The sequence below is a fragment of the Nestor notabilis genome, unplaced genomic scaffold (genome assembly GCF_000696875.1).
Source record: "Nestor notabilis isolate BGI_N333 unplaced genomic scaffold, ASM69687v1 scaffold31232, whole genome shotgun sequence".
NCBI classification, from domain to species: Eukaryota; Metazoa; Chordata; class Aves; order Psittaciformes; family Psittacidae; genus Nestor; species Nestor notabilis.
The window spans coordinates 2,934-12,303 of record NW_009918381.1 but is presented as its reverse complement, the minus strand read 5'-3'; the positions used below and the strand labels follow the sequence as shown (position 1 = coordinate 12,303).

At 39.4% G+C, this 9,370-nt stretch overlaps 1 pseudogene across 1 annotated transcript in view; it reads right to left on the bottom strand.

Moving 5' to 3' along the window:
• Window positions 1–399: 399 nt before the first annotated feature.
• LOC104401944 overlaps window positions 400–9,370 on the bottom strand; it is a 9,425-nt pseudogene continuing 454 nt past the window's right edge. The window contains exons 2-5 of the transcript XR_719892.1: window positions 8,682–8,853; window positions 7,178–7,410; window positions 4,336–4,489; window positions 400–2,700 (exon numbers count right to left, since the gene is read on the bottom strand). The product of XR_719892.1 is annotated as a transcription factor 12-like (transcript). The remainder of the gene's footprint in view (window positions 2,701–4,335; window positions 4,490–7,177; window positions 7,411–8,681; window positions 8,854–9,370) is intronic.

Genomic DNA, 9,370 nt, shown 5'->3' with positions numbered 1-9,370 from the left:
TTTGTTCATAAAACCTATGTAAATGCATCGATTCAGAGGTAACTCAGTGCTGAGTTTTGATGCACAAAAGGGCCTTAGAAACCTATCTTAAGGACAGGCAAAGTAAAAGAACAAGATGTAACAGGAGGCATATACCTATGGCTCAGATTCCGCTCCCAGATTGTTATTTGCCCGAGCAATCCCCCTTGTGCAGCAGTGAATGCAGGCGGGGTACTGCTCCTCCTCAGCTCGCTGGGCATTTCTCTATTGGCTTCACAGGGAGTAGCAACAATACTTCTGGTGCCTGCAGCTTATGTTTTATGTTAGGTTTTATTTAGATAAAGATGGAAGCTGATTTTGCTGGTGTTTTCAAGCAACACATTTACCTATGAGGAGAGAGAAATTTAAAAAACTCACTGATTTACCATGTTAAAAAAAGATGGCACATTTATTGCTACATAAATGTTATATACATAGTGTTTTCTGTTACATTGACAGAAATTTTTTTGAACTTCTTGCTGCTGGTTGGAAAGGTTTATCAGCAATACCTTGAAATTTGACACAGGGTACAAATCTGCAATAAACCAACAATGGAAACTGGAGAACAAGATGAGAAGCAATTCATCTCGGACAATTAGCTCTTACAATACTCCATAGGTACTACACGGTATGCTAGAACCCTACTATGGTCTTACAATGCTATTGTAAATTTCTGATATTAATGAACAGGTTATGGTAAATAACCCTACATTTTTACTACCTAATATAGTAAAATAAAGTAAGAAACTTTTTACTGAAAACTTTTTCGATTTCAAAAATCTAGAAAGAGTAATATTTAGAATTCAAGAAATTTTCTTACAAGATTATTGTATAAAAGACTAGCTACAGTGAAAAATAAGCCAAATGTTTTTTTCTTTCTATTTTATGAAGGAAAGCTTCTGGGCATACTGCAAAGTCTAATATAGCCAAAAAGACAACAAGCTTAGAAGGAAAAAGGCCAGGCAGTGGCACGTGATCACTTTCACACGTCATAAGCAACAAATCTGTTTAGCTGATAAACACTGAAATGAAGAACAAGGCCACAGATATAATCAGGTGTTATTTGATGATCTATGCAAATTAAAAGTAATAGAAATGAGTCCACTAATTCCACAAACTGTTTTGTTAGGAACCATCCAAACCATGAGCTGAAATTCATTAGTTTATTTTTAACAATCCATCCTTTGTTCTTTCAATTTAAATGACTTCATAAGAATTACTGGTTTGTTCCTGTTTTGTGTGTGAACCAATTGCCAGCGATGAAAGATGCACTATATGAACAATAGCTCAGACAACCTTGGCGTAGGAAATTTCCTCCCATGGTCATTGCAGTGGAAGACAGTTTCCATGGAAGTTCAAAGGGATTTTAACCATTTCAACACATCTGTGACAAAGGAATACTTATGGACACTGTTCTGGTGGAGAAACATTTGAAGGTTCAACGCTAATGTGGCTTGGAAGGGGGGCATTTGATTCACACTGGGTTTTTCTCCACTGACAAGCCATACAAAAATGACAAGATAATTAATGTATACAGTAAGGAAAAACTGGTGACCATTGCTCTTATATTCCATTATGTAAGTAAGCCCACCATACTGGTGGTTATAGCATCACACTACCTGCCACGGTGAATGTAGGATTTCACTATTCACCAAAATTACAGCCTGAAAAAAAATCTCCTTTGTATTTTAATGCATTTTGTGCTTACATACAGCTAACACTTTACATGTACTATATGTAGTACTTACTGCTCGGAAAACAAAGCAACTCTAACAAAGTAGATTCTCCCCACCCAATTTACACTTCACGTTACAAGCTTTACTATGAAGCCTAGAAGCCTAAAAAGGTTTTGTTTATAATTAGAAAAACAAACAAACAAAAAAAAAAAGTATTTGAGGAAAGTCTGAGGGAAAATAAAAATAACTTTTTAAATCCAAGAAATGTTATGGTCACAGCATTGCTCCTCCTGGCAACCTTCACCAGGGCTCTCGCTGGCTTTGAAGCACGGAGCTCAGTATGGAAGGGTGTCTATGACCATAACTGTTCAGATTACCAGAGACCAAAAATAACATAAAAAAAAGCTATACCAAGGAATAGTTTCCTATTGCATGGAAAACACTAGTCATATGGCAAAAGGAGAGGAAAGGACAACAAAAGACTTTTCCCTTCCTTTTTTAAGACACTAATAGGTATGCTGGGAATGCTACGGGTCGATGTTTATCACTGCTTTGTTCTCTGAATGTGAACAGCTTTAGCAAATGCTGGCATCCAGCTGAAACTTTATCAGCCTTTAACATGTTAACTTTTCCCTTTATATGTAGACCTTTACAGTTCCATAACAATAAATAAAATTTGTAGTTACAATGCATTTGTCAATTCAGTTTAGGCACAAGGCAACTTCCACAATGAGTGGAGAGATCACAACAGTCTCTGATTGTGCAGAAGCGACACACTGCTTGCAACAGAATGATATGTTCAGAGTATTTCATGGGCTGAAATTCTGTCTGAAGATCTTGTATCTTCAATCCTGATGCAGGTGTTGACCAGTAGCTTTGATCATAAGATTGCATTTGGGTTTCTTGCTTCAAGTGTTTTCTCCTGTCAGGTTTGTGTCTTCATATAATGTTAGTTGTCTGTGTCCTTGTGAAGAAAGGTCACCTTCTGTGTATCCTACCAATAATTCTGGAATTCTAGAAAGAAATGTGGAAGATGAAATGGGTATTAGGAAAAGAACCAGTAAGAAGCATGGTATCAACACTGGAGAACTAATTTAAACCACAGCATTTTCAGTCAGTTAAGCGCAAAAGAAAAATCACAGTGAGAGGCCTTGAAATCTGTCTTTCCAGTGATATCCATACTGCATACGACACACTGAACAGTTCACTCTCAGGAACATTCTGCTTGGATTTCCTGGGTATGGGAGAAAGTGTAGTCTGCAAACCTCAAACCTTCAATTTGCGTTTGACTTTGGTCTCTAAAATAAGCAGGAGTTAGTACCCAAAGTGAATCACTACTGCTGAAGGTAGGCATCGCCATACACCCAACGAGCTTTCCATGTCAACGTCACACCTGAGTCACCTCACAAAGTTACTGCTATTGAAAAACAAAGATATAATAAACTTTTGAAAGCGGTACATTGTATTAACATGGCAAGAACAGGCTATAAATTCTGCTGTGAATCAAGAATTATCTGGCAATTTAGAAGTAACCTATTGCTTTGGTTTGAAATAAAACAAATTAAAGACATTCTAAGCACCTTCTTTTCCTAAAAAGAAACCCCGTTTTGTTTATGAAGCAAGCAGTTGCCTATGAGAGATGGGGAAAAAGTACTACCTTGAGTAAGGCTTGGTTTTAATGCCAATTTGCTGCTTCCTAAGGAACACAAGTGAATAATAAATTTCCACGGAATACATTCTGGCAAGATGGATGCCTTTACGTTAAGCTACAATAGAAGCAAACCAGTCTATGTGCACAACAACAAACCTCCCTAACATAAAATTTAGTAAAGTTATGGATTTAAGTAAGGGTGTCTGAAACTGGCAGTAGTTCTACTATTTTAGAAGACATGGAATACTCAGAATTTTTTCTTCTCAAAATCAAGTTTTTCCCAATTATTTAAAAAACACAACCAAGCAACTACATGTAAGAAAACGAGAAGACTAATATCCCTGTACGGCCACCCCACCAGCATGGCTTAAAGGAACCACTGCGTTTTGGACTACATGGGGCTTTTGGAAATACTGAATTACCTTGCAAAGCTGAAAACATTACTTTTTAAATCTTAACTATCTTTACTAATAGAGACTGTGACTTAAGATAGTCAAGCAATCTCTATTGGGCACACAAGATGAGCTAGAATGACTGGCCTTAAGCCAGACAGCAAATCTCTTTGCGATGAGAAGTCTCTCTGTTTGTTTCAGCACTGGGAAACTACATGGATTTTTAAACGAGCTAATGTGATATTTAGATCATTTAAAAATGTATAATTCATTTCTATTATGCTTGGCTTATCTAGCAAACTGTTAACTATTCCTCTGATGTCATGCCAAGAAGGCTACCTGAGCCAAGAGATGTAGCCATTGGCAACAACGCATGGAAATGAAGAGTTTAACGACAACTTCTTGGGATTTTGTTTTATTATAAAACTAAACAAATCTGCACGCTTTGCTTATGCTCAGAGACCTGAAAGTACTTAGCAGCATAAAGAAGTTTGGTGCTAGTGGCAGCTCAGTAACTAAGAACAGGCACATCTACATCTCCCAAACTGTGGCCAATAAAAAGCAACAAGAGCCGCTCCCCTCTAGACCAGAGACGTACCTGGCTGGTGTTCACATATGACCCATAGGGTTGGTAGTTTCACTCAGGCCAGGGTGGCTTCCTGGGTGTGGTGTTGGCGGCTCTGCCGATACGGCAGAAACTTTTTCTTCTTCCCTTCTCTTAAGGCAGGCTGCTTTAGGGTTTAGGTTTCGCTCTGGAACAGAAACGTAATGTTAACATCCCACACGCTGATACCTAGGGGAGTATCGATCCATTAACCGCTGTAGTAAAAATAGCTACACAGCTTCCCTCTTTGAACTCCTGATGTCCCTGTGCTAAAATGCAGGTGTCTAAAAGCTGCAGACAAGCACTACTGAAAACGCTACCAGGCATCTCGTAGGCCAGTATTAAAAAAAAATTTAAAAAATCCCCCAAACTTTAACTAAGTGCCTACCTACCCCCTCAAAACCTGCTAAAAAGTGCCTCCCTTGTCACCAGAAGCTGCTAACGTGCAAAATGAGAACTGTCGGAATTTACAATGCAAAAAACCCCAGATTTATTTCTGTGTTTCATTGGTATGCTGAAGCCACACCAACCTTACTGACAGCACGCTAGTTTTAGTAACGTTACTGCTTCTTTCTTCACCTTAATATTAGCCTGCTGTTAGAACAGGGGAGGTCGAATGTCCCGAGTCAGTAGTTCTCCTCATACCCTCATGTCTGTGAAATCACCTTAAACTGAAAGAATATGACAATGGCACAGAGCAGAAGGCTCATGTTTTTTCAAACCATGATTCCTCTCACATCACAGTCAGTACTTTATATAGCCAGCTGTGGACCAGCTATCAAGTCACCTCCATCAGCATGTTTCCACTTCCCCAATTAGCTTCAATAGATGTAGATTTGGATCTAGTTTTCAAATTATGATAGTTTCTAACAGTCAACTGTTTCTGTTCTTCAAAATGTTTTTTTGTGAACCAAAGATGCAAACTGCCATGGCCAGAAAGACACACAAAAAGTGTGTACTATATTCTACCAATGCATGTTGAATTTAATCAATATGTTGAGGTATTCTTCTAGCTGTCAGTGAATTCTGTTTTGCAGTTTAAGATTGCAGATATAATTTTAGCTGTAAGGAGACTGCCAAGACTGAACAGACAGCACAAGCCCTTCTCTTGCACTGCACAGGCGCCCCACAGTAACTGCAGTTTGTATTTTACAAGGGTAATCTGACAGAGGCAAATTTGGACAGACTTGCTAATTCTGCTTTCACCCAAGTCATTACCAACTGCCTCCTACTGCATTTCCTAAAGATGAACACTCCTAAAGAGTCTACTAGGAAAAAAAACCCAACCAAAACTGCTAACTTTTCTTAATCACAGTTTTCTTTGTTTAAATCTGGCTTGTCTTTAAGTTTTAAAGAAGATTTAATTATGTGGAAACTCTGAAAGGAAGTTAATTCACAGCGATTTAGGGAACGGAGATAAAAATGCTAGCCTACAGTTAGAGCTCAAAATCTGAAACGTTTCAGTCTGAATAGCACCAATCACAGAATGAGAAGCCTCATTACCAGCAGGGAGAGGAAATGGCTGATGCAATTATACAACGCACTGGTGAAAGCTCCTCCGGGCACTGCACAAAGCTCCGGTCACTTGCTGTCAGGAACAGGTGCTAAGAAAGACGCGGAGATAAACAGGGAGCGCAGCCTCTTGCACGAGAGGCACCATGTGCTTGTGATGCACGGGGAGTAGGAGCTGAGATGTACACGTGAGGAAGGAAAAGCTCTCAATTTACACTGCCTGCAGAATAGGTCCAGTTTAACTGTAAGTACATACAGAAAAATATTTCTACCAGAGACATAAGGTTCGGAAGCAATCTCTGACCAAGGCAAAAGTGATTTCATTAGTTTTCACACAGAGCTTTCTGTGATTGACAGAATCTGGGAGAGGCAAGAGATGGACTTGATGGTTTTTAAACATTAAAAACCATGCTTGATTAATGTTATTCTGACTTCTTTGTAACATTCAACTTTATCTTCCAGACTATGTCATTACCAGAGCAAAACAATTCCCAAGGTCAAAGTCTCAGAGATGCTAAAATAGGGCTTAGCCATGGCACTACGTGGTGCCTCATCTGCAGAGTAGTTAGTTACTCTATGGAAGAGCTCTGACTGGAGACAGTGCGTGGCTTTATTAAAAACCAGGTCAAGTAAAACTCTGCCTGAAAACACAGCATCTCATCCTTACTACAAAGTACATAAGCTCGTGTTGAGTTATTCCTTTTGTCACTTTCATAAAACTTTTGACTATTGCTTTGATCTCCTGTGCAAAACACAAGCAACAAAATAGGAAATGGAAGTAAAAATTAGGTACACAAGAATAAAATACTGACGTCATTCAGTGGCAGCAGTGATTCAAAGATGTAGTGCATTAAGCAAGTATAACCACTGATATCACCCACATCTGAAAGACTTTTCCGGTCACTCCATGCACTTCTGTCAGCAGGACACTGACGAAGATGGCTATTCACTAGTCCAAGAGAGCAAAACCTGATGGAATGCTCATGCCAGCTACATAGGACAGACTGTTTCAGTTGGACAGTACCTACAAGAGTCATCTCATCCAACTGCCCGACCCACTCAGGGCTGATCAAAAGTTCAAGCAAGGTGCATCTGAACTTCAGCGTGTCTTTGACTCAATCGAGGTATGTTTTCTCTCTCCTCCCCATTATGTGTTTAATGTTAACCCCTAAGTAAATGTGGTTAAATTCACTGCATTATAATATTTCAGTTACACGAGGTTTGTCTTAAAATAGATCTCATATTTTTGTTAAAGCTTTTGTGCTACTAAATAAGTGCTTGTTACAATTCAAAGCAAGATATGTCAACATCTTAAATAACTTACCTCTCACTTGCTGCTCTAGACTGAGGATGACTGCCACAGCCTGGTGAAGAATAAGCAGCTTCGTCTGGGGTTTCTCGCTCTTCAGATGAAGCTGACACATACGGCCAAGTTCTTTAAACGCCTCATTAATGTCTCGTACACGCAAACGTTCTCTAGCATTATTTGCCATTCTTCTCTCCTTTTCTCTTTCTATTTTCTGCTCTGGGTTTAAATCCTCATCTTCATTAGTACTGCTGCAAGAAAGTATGAATAAAAGTATATTGAAGTATCACAAGTGATCCTGCTGCTGGTTCAAAATTTTCAGTTGATGAAATTAAACTTTTTCCACTTAATCTATTTCATATTGAAGTATACTTAGATAACTAGGAAAGTGTTCCAAATCAGTAATTCTTGCTGTTCCTGCCTCTTTCTGAAAATAGGTTTTAAATGGTGCCTGGCTAAAGAATATCCACAGAATATTGCCTACAGGTGGCAAACATCTCTAGGAAAAGTACTGGCAACACGTTGCCCCTTGAAGCAAAACTACTACTTCACTCAATCACTGAGGAACATTCAAAGAGTGAAGAGGTAACTCAGCCATCTATTAGGTGAGGAATAAAGCCTTTTCAACAAGTAGTTCATCCAGTTTCCAATATATCAGCTTATATAAAAAGGCATTCAGGTAATTTTCCATTAACTGTGCTTATTAAAAAGCATTAGTTTTGTTAAAGACCTTACTGGCCAAGTTTTGAACTGTTTATCTTCTAATACCCAGCGTAGAGCTGAACAGTTCTGTTTAGAATTCTTGTATCATTTCTAATTATTGTATTAACTTGCATAGCCTTTTTTTTTAAATACAAGGTTGTCCAATTCAGTCTAAAATTATGCAAAACCTCTGCTCTGACTAAAATCAACATGCTAAAATGCCATTAGGCACATGTGATGATACAGACTCTGCTGCCAGTGGTTGCAAAACTCTCATTGTTTACTGTTATCCCAAATGTCAATGCTTGTGCCAGGCCTATTAGGCAGATCCAGAAGAATTTCATCCGGTGTCAGCTCCAGGTTTTTTGCATATGGCTTCGGAAGGAGAAGTGTTTCACAGACTATGTACCTCTCGTGCTCACCCTAGTGAATCAGCGTTACCAGGCTGCCGTTCTCCATTACCTCTGGCTCATGTTTAGAAGTGCAGCCCTGGCCCAGGTACAAAGTATCACAGGTTTCTAACGTTCTCCCATCCTCTATGCTGGGCAGGGCTCTCTGAATCTTACACTATATGTACACAAGGAAGGTATCAGGCAAGGCACCAACATAAGGGAATGCACACTTTTGAAGTGATTTCCCCAGAAAATCCTCTATTCTGTATTTACATGGATACAAATACTTAAACTGTTTATCTATTTCAGCTATTAATATGTGCACTGAGGTAATGCAAAAGCCTTGAAACAAATCCATCAAACTTAAGGACAGCATGCTACAGAGCAATAAGGAAACACGAATTCTCTAGGTCATGTCAGCAACCCACCTTGTTCTGCCTCTAGATGAGACCTTGATATCCTTCTGGGAGGACTCATCATCTGATTTCATGTCATCCGATGAGGGGGGTTCATGTATATTTTCATCCTTCTCCTTATGTTCAGACTTGATTTCTGTTGGACCTATAGCCACAGACTGGCTCTGTAAGCCACCTGACAATGCTGCAGGCAAGCAGAGATCAGTGTGAGTATCACAGGCATGAAATGCCAAGGAGAATCTGAAGCAGATATTGTCAGTGGGAGGCCAGAGCTGAGCAGAAAGTCTGCGAAGATGACAACAGGAACTATACTCTGGCAACAGCAACAAGAGAAATCCTGGTAACACTGCTGTACTTGGGCATGTGTCAGGGGTTGTAAAGGGATCACAACTCAGAGCAGCTTGATCAGTAACAGCTTCATCTAAGAAAAACACTGTTAAAGACAGCAGGGCTTCGGTGAAGTAAGGAAACTTGCACCTCATGTCTGGGCTGCAAATTTAAGGGCAGAGCTCCACTGACATCAAGGCTTGGGCTTAGATCAAACGTGCAACATGCATCTCCCTAAATGGTGCAAGCATGCTAATGAGTAAGCTGACTTGTGCCTTCTATAGCTTAATACTTCAAGCTAAAAACTGAAGGAACTGTAACACCTGTATGGAAGGACTTCTTTTAATCAGCTAGACTGAAACTTGGCCTCAGCT